Genomic DNA, 13,897 nt, shown 5'->3' with positions numbered 1-13,897 from the left:
TCGAAGGGCGCGCTTCGACTTTTTGCACTTTACGGCCTAATATACCATTTCGAGATGCGAGATGCAGCCTGTAAGCTGCACGAATTAACGGGAGACTTGCGTGCTAGCGTTCGAATCGATGATTTCGATGATCGCGAACGATGATAGGAAAATACGAATTGTGTGAAAAATGTAGCAACCTGCGCGCAATATTTGGTCAGCCGATCGCGTACATGTATGTATGTACATGTATGCACGAATGTATACAACATGTATGTATGTATGCATGTGTGCGCATGTGTGCGCGCGCGCGCGCACGAGTGTGTGTATGTGTGTGCACATAAATACACACACATACACACACGTACGCATCATCTCGGGATTGTCGGTGAATTCCGAGAATACCGGGACGAAGTTTGTCGATACAAAATCGCGTAATTATTTTTGTATAAGCGCATTATTTATATCTAAACTAATTTGCTGTTAGTTTAATAATCAAGAAGCGTTATTCGTTCGTACTACTTAAGTATCTCTATTAATGTATAGCGTATCATGTACCTATGCTATACCTATTTATATGTACTCGTCTTATCCTCGGTAAACTGCATCGCATCTTCCACTGCCAGTATTTATACGTATTTATTCCGTTTCATTGTTTTACTCGATAACAACACCTCTGTCTGTTAACCAACCCACTGTCTGTGCCTATTTACGCTTCGCACATACACACACGCACTTATTCACTTAAAGAGACGAACAAACATCTCTGCAACGTGCTTCGCTATCATCCTTCACGATTTCGACGCGATTTTTGCCACTTTAACGTGCTCCCCCGTGAGAAAGTACCAATCTTAGAGTTTACGTAGACATAGCTTCTGGCCACTTGACGGCCGCGAAACAATCGCACGATTATATATTACCGTATTCTCCTAGTGTTATTTCCAACTTCACTGCCATCGTACGACTGCCGCGTTCGAGTCCGTAAACGGTATTTTTCTGACCACGACAAACGGGAAAAATATTCTTATCGACTCCGAGACAGAAGAAACATCGAAAATATTTTATTACATTTATTACATTTATTCCTGCCCCTCCCTCTTCCCCTCCATCATCCCTACGACTTGGTTCTACCACTGTGCACGAAATGCTCATTTACCTGGTCGCGAAGCGAAAGTGAACAGGTGAATAGAGCGAAAATGAAAAACGTGTAAGCCACATAAAAAAAAAAAAACGCACACGCGCTTATATACGATGGTATCGACTTTATACGAATGGACAGGGGCCGAAGATTTTGCGTAATCGACGTTTAAACTCCATGTTTTCTTCTTTGTATATCATATAAGAGAGGAATAACCCAGCGTATTATGAACATGTAAGTACTGCATGATATGATGACACGATTCGATAGTATTAATAGTCGCATAAGTTTCCCGTATTGTTATGTTTACGAATGACTTGGCCGCGTCGGTGTTCAATTGAACCAACTCGAATGAATTTCTGCGAAGAAAACACTCGGCGTTAGTGCATACCGAATGAGAACAGATTTTGTAACATGATTCTGTACATTTTTTGGTCCAACGAAATACAGATAGACGTAATAATACGCAAGCTAGCATACGTTCACTGATCGTACCGACGATTCCATTGCACCGCATCACGCCTAAATACGTTGCGACGTGTCACAACGGTTCGCCTAACATTTGTATTGTTATTGTTATCATTATTATTATTATGATTATTAGCGCTCCTTTGCTTCTTTCTTTCTCTCTCTCTCTCTTTCTCTCTCTCTCTCTCTCTCTGCATCTAACGGTAAACAGAGACGCGCATATTTAGATTAAATACACACTCCTTTGTGTTTCCCTCTTTCTTTCTCTTCTTTTCGCATTTTTTAATAAACGCAATTTTATTATATCTATCGAATCTGATCCGAATGAGATCCGCTGGATTTAGACGCAAAATTGTTACCATATTTTACGTTACGCACGATAACGCATCTGTCGTGTAACACGGACGTTATGTCGCATAAAATTGTAATACGGGGAAATGTATCATGCGGTGCTTATCACGAACCCTATACGTCTATATTGGAGAGTAATAAAACGGGAATGCTTTCGCAATATCATGATATACTCTTTCGTGCCGTGCATCTGGAATTTCTGGTATAACTCGCATTCATATATTTATTTGAGGAAAATGTTTAACATATTGCGTGATCGATGGACCGGCGCATGCGATCGACGCGTTTACTACTCGGCTTTTATTCACAAGATACATAGCGAACACTTTTACCTCGAGTTCGATCGAATCACAAGCTTCGCAGAATATACATGCCTCGACTTTGCTGTACATTAGCCCGTGAGAGCGAAACCATTCACTTGATTTTACGAGAAAATATTCGCGAAAAGCGCCTCTACATCCAATCGAGTTGCTTGCTCCCACAATGCACACCTTTTTTTATCGTACGTGACATTTGCAACGTCGATATCATTACTGCGAATGGTGATATTCGCGATTCAAAATTTTGACCTTTCTGACCTCTACACTCTACGCAAAAGTCAAAGAAACTGTGTTGTGTCTCGTCGTAAATCCACCACGAGAATTTAATTTGATCGCATATGTAAATAATCAAAAGGAGGCAAATTGTCGGTAATAACAATCAAGTCGCTTTCGTTAAAGGAAAAGAACGAGAAAAGAAGAAAAAGAAGTGCGTCACTACCCATAGAGCACAAAAATTGCAGTAACATTACTGCAACATTGCTGCAATATAGCAATGTTGCAGCAATGTTGTTGCAACTTTTGTGCTGTATGGGTAAGCTCCGAAATTGGATATATTCGCAGTTAGCGTTTATAACTCGTTTATGTAAAACCGTATCACTCTCTGTTGTTCGGGTATCTGCTCTATCCTTAAAATCATTCCCAGTATTCAAGACAATCTCAATACTCATATGATGTTTAATGCAACTGTCCGCATTAATATGTTTTATGTGTTCTATGGTGTTTTAGGCAAAGATTGAATCCGGATACATAATTGAATCCGGATACATAACATATCGTATGATATGACGATAACATTAATATTTAACATTAGACGCGTGAGATAACCCGAATCGTTATTTATTATCTGTATACGATGCAATTCTAGACATTGTTTATTTATAGGGGAAAAATTTTGAAATAAAATGAGACACACCATAACATTACGATCATACGAATATTAAATACGTTTGTATAAAGAATACTTTTTTTTGTTTATATTGATGCGCATCTCGATACAAATATATATCGATATAAATATATCGGCTCTGTGAATTTCGAAACTCACTTTCGGCGATGATTTTGCTCATTATATTATCGTACTAAATTATTTTCAATCGCGCCATTAATTTCCAAGATCACGCCGCAATGCAACGTGTAATGACGCAGTGAAAATCTGAAATTGCTTTTTAATGCATGACGACACATCTGGATGTATCCAGTAGTGTGTTTGGAGACACTGACTGATGAGAATAAATGCATTGTGAAGAGAGGTAACGAGAAAGTGTATGCATCGATGAATATAATGTATGTGTGTGTGTGTGTGTGTGTGCGCGTGTGTGTATGTGTGTGTGATATGTTTTGAATGAATATGACAAATTATAAAAAAGAGCGCAAGGCAATGAGTATAATGCGTTTATCGCGCAAGCACGTTTTACCAAATAACAATGGAATACTGCATGTCTAGAAATACTCTAGCTCTATACTGTAGGTATGTCAAATTAGATAATTAGCGTAAAAGCAAAATGTCTATGTTTATATAATGTAACAAATTCTCGAAATATAAATGCTATTAAATAAACATATGTAAAGTTTAACATATCTCATTTTATCATTGATGGCGCCATGTCTAGTTGGATATCGAATACGAGATATGTGGATTTATTTACCAAGTTTTCCAAAAGTAACGGACCCCCCTCCTCCCCCACCTATCTCAGAATCTATGTATTATAGGGAAAAATGACCCGAACAAGCTTTAGTTGCCAAGTTATCAAGTTTTCCTTAAATATCTCAAAATATATTAATCAAATAAAAAAATGTTTCAGACAAAAGTTGTTCAAATTAATTGGTAGAAAAAGATGATATAATAAAAAATTAGGATTTCCATTTAAGAAAATTGATCAGTGAATATCTTGAAAGTGGAGCCATCTATAAACAAAATACTATCGCTGTCTTATGTCCCCCTTCAAGCCAAACAACTTTTGTTTTAAGCATTTTTCGATTTAACGCAGTGTTTCTGAGATATTTGAGTGGGTCCTTTAAAATGGGACCCTGTATATTTGTATACCTAATAATTTGTTACGTTGATGCAATAATATGTCTTCTAAAAATTTGAGACTTCGAAGTAATATTTCTAATACAAATTGTATTATATTAAAATTTAAATCATGTAATGAAAGAGAGCGAGAGGGAAATAAGATATCATTTAATGCTATGTTTTAGCAATCATTGTAAAAATAAGAAATTTTATATGAATTTGTGAAAATCGAAACATTTTACGCGACAATTGAGTCGTTCAATATGGCAGTTGCGTTCTTAATGAATATCAAAGAAATCAAAATGATCAAAACAATAATGTCCGTGTAGTCTGAAGGATATTACGCGACACGCAAAATCCGTTTGATATAATATCCAAAAAAAATGTTTCAAAATATGTATGTACGTATCGAAAGATATCAAAGACTATTAATACAGAAAACAGGCCGAATATATTATATATGTGTGTATGTCTCTTAGGATTGCGAGATGTGAGAAAATTTAGAATAATTTTTATTTTATAAATATATATACACGTTGGCATTCCTTAAGTTAATAATTCGAAGTTGATAATAATACTAAAATTGCAATCGGCAACATATGTATAGAGTGTTTCACAAATTCATCGCTCCTAAGAATTCACGAAGACATAGAACGGGGATTAAGATAAATATAAAATTCCCATACCATTTTGCGATGTACGCAACAACCGAGCTATTAATTACAGAAATGTAATGAATGAGCACGCGCCGAGATGGTATCGAAAAAGCAATGAAGCTGCTCGAGCCGAGAGCGGCCCATATGATCTAACGAGAGTTGCCAGCGTGCAAGAAGAAGAAGAAGAAGAAGGACAAGCCGCCGGCGAAGTAACACACAAGTAAGCTGATGAGGCACTCAGGCGAAAAAGGCACTAAGCGACAGAACAACGGCTGACGAGAAATATAATCTCATCGGAAATTTCAAGGTAGTACTCGCTAAATATCCCCGCTGTATCGTCGCTGCAAATTCGAGTGCGTTGTTTTCACACGCGTGAGCGTGTACTTAGCTCAAGCTTTCTTCACACGATTCTTGCGAGATTTGAAAAGACAAAACTCGCCCCCGAAAAAAGCATCAGCCAATCGCACGCTCGTATGCGTATAAATAACACATTTAAATTTGCATCTTTCGAATCTTTCGAAAAAAATCGATACTCGCTCTTCAGGTTCTCACGGAGCATGGCTAAAAACCTCCCTCAAACCAAGCAGTATCTGATCTTGAAATTTTTATAGGTCCCGAAACTTGTAAAGCGCAAGTTGGAGGAACGAGCGCAGTTTTCATCGCGGTATTTAATTTCAAGATGGTACGTGCGCTGAATATTCTCCGCGTGCAACATTTCTCGTAGGCACGTCTCGGAACATTTTTTATCAAGCACGACCGACGAACTTGCGTAAAAAAGTTGGAAATCTCCCACCCTCGATAGAGTCTCGACGCACAATCAAGCGCGAGTTATGAAGATTCAGTTTCCGCGGAGAAACTAATCGGGGGACGTTCGCAGCCGCGGTGGAATTTAACGCTCGCGTTCACAAGGGCCTAACATTCTACTCGCGAAGGGGCGCCATCGCCCCTCTTTTCACAACGGTGCGGATGTTTAACTCCTTTCTTCCTTATTTTTTTGCGACAATGATACCGCGACGAGGCCCTAACGAGGCAAGTTCGCTTATAACCAGTGTTTACGTCAAGAGTGCTTTTCGGGAACATTCCGCTCGAGGGGTCAGTCCGCGATAGAAAGTTTCCAGCGACCGGAGGCCGCTGTGGTTTAAAGTTAAATTGCAGCAATTGTTATCGAGCAGCCCTGAGACGGGCTACTGTCATCCGTCTGTGACGTCTGCCGCGCGCCTTTGCGATTATCGGTAAATTCAGTTTTGTCGATTGTTCGCGCGATTTCAAGTGGCCATAATATATGGCGATAAAACATGTCAATATCTGGCAATAATATATAGCAACAATATACAACAACAATATATGGCAATAATATATGGCCATAATATATGGCAATAAATCATGGAATATATTTTTCGTTACAAAAGTCAATGCAAATTTGCGGCATGCAATGTAATAATAAAAGAGCTCTCTGTGAGCATTGAGTCAAACGCTCACCGATGATGATGATCCGATATTGATGATGTCTTGCATCCAACTAGATCCACCAATGTCCGCCCATGTCCGCGCTGCCGCTCTCCATGTCGCACAGCATCCATCTTCAGGTGCGTCCCACGTTGATTGCTACACTTTCGTCACACTTTCGCGACGCCGATACGTCGATACGCGGTATTAGAGCGGCGATATTTGCGTCAATTAACGAACGTTTTACGCCGACATCGGTGAAAACTTTTTACGCGCTGCGAAACGGACTCTATAAACTCGATCGGCGAGGAGCAAGAACCGTGTGAAAATTTATCGACTCGTCCAACGGATTTTTACGGCGTTTTTCGCGATCGCGCCTGAAAAGTCGCGAAAATGCGGCAGTATCGATATTTACGAGAATATTCGCGAATACATGCGAAGAAAGATTGGACAATTAGAAACCGGTCGCTCCGACGGAGCACAAAGAGAGGGAAAGAGAGAGAGAGAGCGGAGCAAATTTCACGCATTATAGTTCCGTCACGACGAAGCTTACGTTCGCGATACTTTGGCGAAACGAGAATTTAAGTTTTTTTGTTCGCAGCGCGGGTAAAAACGCGTATATTGATAACCGCGGTCGCGATATTCAAAGGCACGCGAGCGAGGATACCTCAAGCTCTGCGTGCGCTGGCGCAATTTCTGCGCAATTTCTGGTGCGTTATACGCTACTCGAGACAATAGGGATCGTAATGAATATTGCCAAATAATTTTACAGCCTGTTTTAAGGAAATAAAAGAAAAGTAGCCAACGGTATCGGCATTTATGCGTATGAATATATTTTACGCGGACAATTGAATATTGTCTAATAATTCTGTCGTTAAATATTTCTGCGGCCCGCTTGAAAAATAAAAATAATGTAACTGATGACGGTATCGCGTTTGTAGACATGAATATCTCTTATTCAGATAACTGAATATCAAAAAAGAATCATCATCATTCGGTATTTTAAATCTCGTATATAACGCAGGCTATACGATCAAGTAATCCCCTGATTGTTTCGAGCAATGTATTTTATTCAACGTTTCACAAACACACACATGCAAGAATCTATTTGCAATTTGCATTGACTCGAACGATATTTTTTAATCCTACATCCGTCATGCAGAATATAGTTTCTCTTTTCATTTTGACTCACCGAAACGACTTGCAGTCAGAGCCGGCCATATACCGCTTCAACTCTGTAACAAAAAATTCACATTCGCTCATCAGATTTGACCAACAAGTGCGGGCGAGTAAAAGAGTAGTTTACCCTCTGCGATCGTAATTCAAGTCGAGCCGAAAATAATATTTCAGCTCTAGATCGCCAAGGATCAAACAGAGGACTATATAAGTAAACTTGTAAACTTACCTTCAAGCCGACTCTGCTTGGCCCGAATCGGATCCTCCGATGCGGCATCCGCGTCCGCCGGATTGCTGTTGCATTCCACAACAACTGAAACAGAAAAATAATTTTGCCGGTTGATAACCTGCGGTAGAAAGAGAATATCTTTGATAGGGACGAATCGAAAATACAGAAATACTTTGATACGGAATTTTTATCTTTATATTTTTGTTCCAATATTGAAAATTTAAATAAGACTTGAAGCTTTCAAGAGAGCTGATGAGGAACAAGTTGCAAAGGCAAAGATCGTAAAGGGTTGAATACAGATGTGTAGGAAACTTGTAAATTTTACCTTCCGACCGACTCTGCTTGGCCCGAACCGGATCCTCCGGTGCGGCATCCGCATCTGCCGGATTGTTGCTGCTTTCCGCAACAACTGAAACAGAAAAATAATTTTCCCGGTTGATAACCTGCGGTAGAAAGAGAATATCTTTGATCGGGACGAATCGAAAATACAGAAATACTTTGATACGGAATTTTTATCTTTATATTTTTGTTCCAATATTGAAAATTTAAATAAGACTTGAAGCTTTCAAGAGAGCTGATGAGGAACAAGTTGCAAAGCAAAGATCGTAAAGGGTTGAATACAGATGTGTAGGAAACTTGTAAATTTTACCTTCCGACCGATTCTGCTTGGCCCGAACCGGATCCTCCGGTGCGGCATCCGCATCTGCCGGATTGTTGCTGCTTTCCGCAACAACTGAAACAGAAAAGTAGTTTTCCTAGTTGATAATCTGTGGTAGAGTGAGAATATTTTTGATCTAGACTAATCGAAAATACGGAAATATTTTGATGTGGGATTTTTATCATTATATTTTTGTTCCAACATTGAAAATTTAAATGAGACATGAAACTTTCGAGAGAGCTGATGAGGAACAAGTTGCAAAAGCAAAGATTGTAAAGAGTTGAACACAGATGTGTAGGAAACTTGGAAACTTTACCTTCCGGCCGATCCTGCTCTGCCCGAACCGCATCCTCCGGTGCGGCATCCGCGTCCGCCGGACTTGCTTCCCGCAACGTCTGGAACAAAAATTTAGCGTTCTTGGTTGGTAAGCTACGGTAGAGAAAGAATGTTTGGTCAGGATGAGTGGAGAATATTCGTTACGATTTTTCTTCTTCATTGAAAGTCTAGATAGGAGCTCTTGAAAGAGCTGACGAAAAAACATGACAGCAAGAAGCGGAGACAACAATTGTGTGCTCTCGAAAATACTCTTTTACGAATGAACATTTAAATTTAGATCCGTAATGGGAGTAAACAGACTTGAAAGAAGCGCTGACCGAAAACAAAAAAGGTCGCAGTCTAAGAAGCGGTATGACGTTGAATATTCTACACAAGACCGGTATACTCATACAGTTGGGAATTATTTAGAATGTTTGATTGAGAACATAATGAATGAATGAGAGATTCACGTTCATAGACCGTTATCCGCCTCTGTCTGGATCAATATATTTTGTATACAACAACGCAATAAATAGATAGACAGACAGAGATTGACGAGAGTAATTGCAGATTCATAAAGTCATGATTACTAGTCGGATGACGGAATGCCGAGCGCGAAATTTCGACTTCTTATTCTCGGAAAATTCGTCAAACGTCCGATCTCGTTATCGGAGACCTCCCGCATAATAAATGATTCCACATACCTGGAAACATGACGTATCGCTGCCGGCGTCCTGCTTCCCGGCTGCTGGAGTCCTTCGGATTTCACTCGCTCACACTTCTAATGCCGATATTCGCGATTCGTCCGTGCGGTTAATCAATGCGATGCCGATTAACTATCTCGAGGACCGACGAGATACATTTCTTGCGAAACGGAAGTGACGAGCGCGTCGCGCACGGCCGCTGTTGATGGAATGAAGTCGAATACACGAGGTGCGCGAGTATTATAATACGAAGGGCAAAAAGTCGTCGCTCGCGAGCCGATCAACACAATCGGCACGATGTAAACATTGCGGGCCTCGGCGGCGGTTGAAGCAAGAGAGACTTGTCCTTGGGCGTCTTTTCTTTTCTCGAAAGTTCAACGACTAGGGGACGAGGGGAATGCGAGGAGGCCTTTCAACTATACGCGACATTGATTTATTATTTATTGATTACTGAAAATGAAGAAAACTGTTCTATCGAAACATCGGACATTTGTTAGCTTTATGTTAATTAAAGAGGAATGTGTACAATTAGAAAATGTGTTAGCAACCAATTGTACAGAGTGTCAAAATTGTTGTGACGCCGTTTTCGGAGAATGATTAAAGGTAATGGTAGCGTTAAAGAGTGGAATTTCATCCCATGCGAATTTTGTCTCGTTCTTATTAAATGTTAGTCCTGTATAAAATGTCGTATTTAAAAGTACTGTTTCGTATTCACGAGATTTTGCAGAAACGGAGATATTAACAGTACAAGTTAAAAATGTAACTTTCGGTATCTCCTAAACGGCTCAAGATACAGGAATGCGCTTTTGCCACAATATAGTCCAATAAAGTACGTATTAAATATTAAATCTTCGAATACATGTTGCCGTATCAAAGTCTCCTGTATAATGAACGATTTGACACGTTTGGAAAAGCATGATGTATCGTTGCCCGCGTCCCGTTCCCTTCATCTCAATTCAACATCCCGTCTGCTCCAGACATTCGCTCGTGGCACTGACAGTGGCCGTCGGTGAGCATTCGATCTGCTCGGAGGAGCACGTGTTAATTAACGTGACGAGACTCCGATTATAAATATCCCGCGAGTCAACGAAATATCTGAACTTTTAAAAAAAGCATCAAAGAAAATTACGTTGATGTTGTCATGGGTGAAATCTCACCCTGGTATATATTCTTTTATTTTCGAAATAAAAAAAGCCAAACAAATGCAATTAAATGTTATTTATCATCATTGAATATTAGACGCAAAGTAGAAGAGTTATTGTCCGGAGCGGATAATTTAACATGTAATAAGAACGAGACAAAATTCGCATGGGATGAATTCCACTCTTTAACGTTACCATGACCTTTTCTCCGAAAACGGCGTCACAACAACTTTGACACTCTGTACAATTGATTGCTAATACATTTTCTAATTGTACACATTCCTCTTTAATTAACATAAAGCTAACAAATGTCCGATGCTTCGACAGAATAATTTTCTTTATTTTCAATAATCAATAAATAGTAAATCAATGTCGCGTACAGTTGAAAGACCTCCTCGCATTCCCTTCGTCGTTCGGGAACCTTCGAGAAAAGAAAAGACGCCCAAGGACAAGTCTCTCTTGCTTCAACCGCCGCCGAGGCCCGCAATGTTTACATCGCGCCGATTGTGTTGATCGGCTCGCGAGCGACGACTTTTTGCCCTTCGTATTATAATACTCGCGCACCTCGTGTATTCGACTTCATTCCATCAACAGCGGCCGTGCGCGACGCGCTCGTCACTTCCGTTTCGCAAGAAATGTATCTCGTCGGTCCTCGAGATAGTTAATCGGCATCGCATTGATTAACCGCACGGACGAATCGCGAATATCGGCATTAGAAGTGTGAGCGAGTGAAATCCGAAGGACTCCAGCAGCCGGGAAGCAGGACGCCGGCAGCGATACGTCATGTTTCCAGGTATGTGGAATCATTTATTATGCGGGAGGTCTCCGATAACGAGATCGGACGTTTGACGAATTTTCCGAGAATAAGAAGTCGAAATTTCGCGCTCGGCATTCCGTCATCCGACTAGTAATCATGACTTTATGAATCTGCAATTACTCTCGTCAATCTCTGTCTGTCTATCTATTTATTGCGTTGTTGTATACAAAATATATTGATCCAGACAGAGGCGGATAACGGTCTATGAACGTGAATCTCTCATTCATTCATTATGTTCTCAATCAAACATTCTAAATAATTCCCAACTGTATGAGTATACCGGTCTTGTGTAGAATATTCAACGTCATACCGCTTCTTAGACTGCGACCTTTTTTGTTTTCGGTCAGCGCTTCTTTCAAGTCTGTTTACTCCCATTACGGGATCTAAATTTAAATGTTAATTCGTAAAAGAGTATTTTCGAGAGCACACTACTGTTGTCTCCGCTTCTTGTTGTCATGTTTTTTCGTCAGCTCTTTCAAGAGCTCCTATCTAGACTTTCAATGAAGAAGAAAAATCGTAACGAATATTCTCCACTCATCCCGACCAAACATTCTTTCTCTACCGTAGCTTACCAACCAAGAACGCTAAATTTTTGTTCCAGACGTTGCGGGAAGCAAGTCCGGCGGACGCGGATGCCGCACCGGAGGATGCGGTTCGGGCACAGCAGGATCGGCCGGAAGGTAAAGTTTCCAAGTTTCCTACACATCTGTGTTCAACTCTTTACAATCTTTGCTTTTGCAACTTGTTCCTCATCAGCTCTCTCGAAAGTTTCATGTCTCATTTAAATTTTCAATGTTGGAACAAAAATATAATGATAAAAATCCCACATCAAAATATTTCCGTATTTTCGATTAGTCTAGATCAAAAATATTCTCACTCTACCACAGATTATCAACTAGGAAAACTACTTTTCTGTTTCAGTTGTTGCGGAAAGCAGCAACAATCCGGCAGATGCGGATGCCGCACCAGAGGATCCGGTTCGGGCCAAGCAGAATCGGTCGGAAGGTAAAATTTACAAGTTTCCTACACATCTGTATTCAACCCTTTACGATCTTTGCTTTGCAACTTGTTCCTCATCAGCTCTCTTGAAAGCTTCAAGTCTTATTTAAATTTTCAATATTGGAACAAAAATATAAAGATAAAAATTCCGTATCAAAGTATTTCTGTATTTTCGATTCGTCCCGATCAAAGATATTCTCTTTCTACCGCAGGTTATCAACCGGGAAAATTATTTTTCTGTTTCAGTTGTTGCGGAAAGCAGCAACAATCCGGCAGATGCGGATGCCGCACCGGAGGATCCGGTTCGGGCCAAGCAGAGTCGGTCGGAAGGTAAAATTTACAAGTTTCCTACACATCTGTATTCAACCCTTTACGATATTTGCCTTTGCAACTTGTTCCTCATCAGCTCTCTTGAAAGCTTCAAGTCTTATTTAAATTTTCAATATTGGAACAAAAATATAAAGATAAAAATTCCGTATCAAAGTATTTCTGTATTTTCGATTCGTCCCTATCAAAGATATTCTCTTTCTACCGCAGGTTATCAACCGACAAAATTATTTTTCTGTTTCAGTTGTTGTGGAATGCAACAGCAATCCGGCGGACGCGGATGCCGCATCGGAGGATCCGATTCGGGCCAAGCAGAGTCGGCTTGAAGGTAAGTTTACAAGTTTACTTATATAGTCCTCTGTTTGATCCTTGGCGATCTAGAGCTGAAATATTATTTTCGGCTCGACTTGAATTACGATCGCAGAGGGTAAACTACTCTTTTACTCGCCCGCACTTGTTGGTCAAATCTGATGAGCGAATGTGAATTTTTTGTTACAGAGTTGAAGCGGTATATGGCCGGCTCTGACTGCAAGTCGTTTCGGTGAGTCAAAATGAAAAGAGAAACTATATTCTGCATGACGGATGTAGGATTAAAAAATATCGTTCGAGTCAATGCAAATTGCAAATAGATTCTTGCATGTGTGTGTTTGTGAAACGTTGAATAAAATACATTGCTCGAAACAATCAGGGGATTACTTGATCGTATAGCCTGCGTTATATACGAGATTTAAAATACCGAATGATGATGATTCTTTTTTGATATTCAGTTATCTGAATAAGAGATATTCATGTCTACAAACGCGATACCGTCATCAGTTACATTATTTTTATTTTTCAAGCGGGCCGCAGAAATATTTAACGACAGAATTATTAGACAATATTCAATTGTCCGCGTAAAATATATTCATACGCATAAATGCCGATACCGTTGGCTACTTTTCTTTTATTTCCTTAAAACAGGCTGTAAAATTATTTGGCAATATTCATTACGATCCCTATTGTCTCGAGTAGCGTATAACGCACCAGAAATTGCGCAGAAATTGCGCCAGCGCACGCAGAGCTTGAGGTATCCTCGCTCGCGTGCCTTTGAATATCGCGACCGCGGTTATCAATATACGCGTTTTTACCTGCGCTGCGAACAAAAAAACTTAAATTCTC

Source organism: Harpegnathos saltator, unplaced genomic scaffold, assembly GCF_003227715.2.
Source record: "Harpegnathos saltator strain DR-91 unplaced genomic scaffold, Hsal_v8.6 scaffold219, whole genome shotgun sequence".
NCBI classification, from domain to species: Eukaryota; Metazoa; Arthropoda; class Insecta; order Hymenoptera; family Formicidae; genus Harpegnathos; species Harpegnathos saltator.
Note: the sequence above shows the minus strand (reverse complement) of the source record.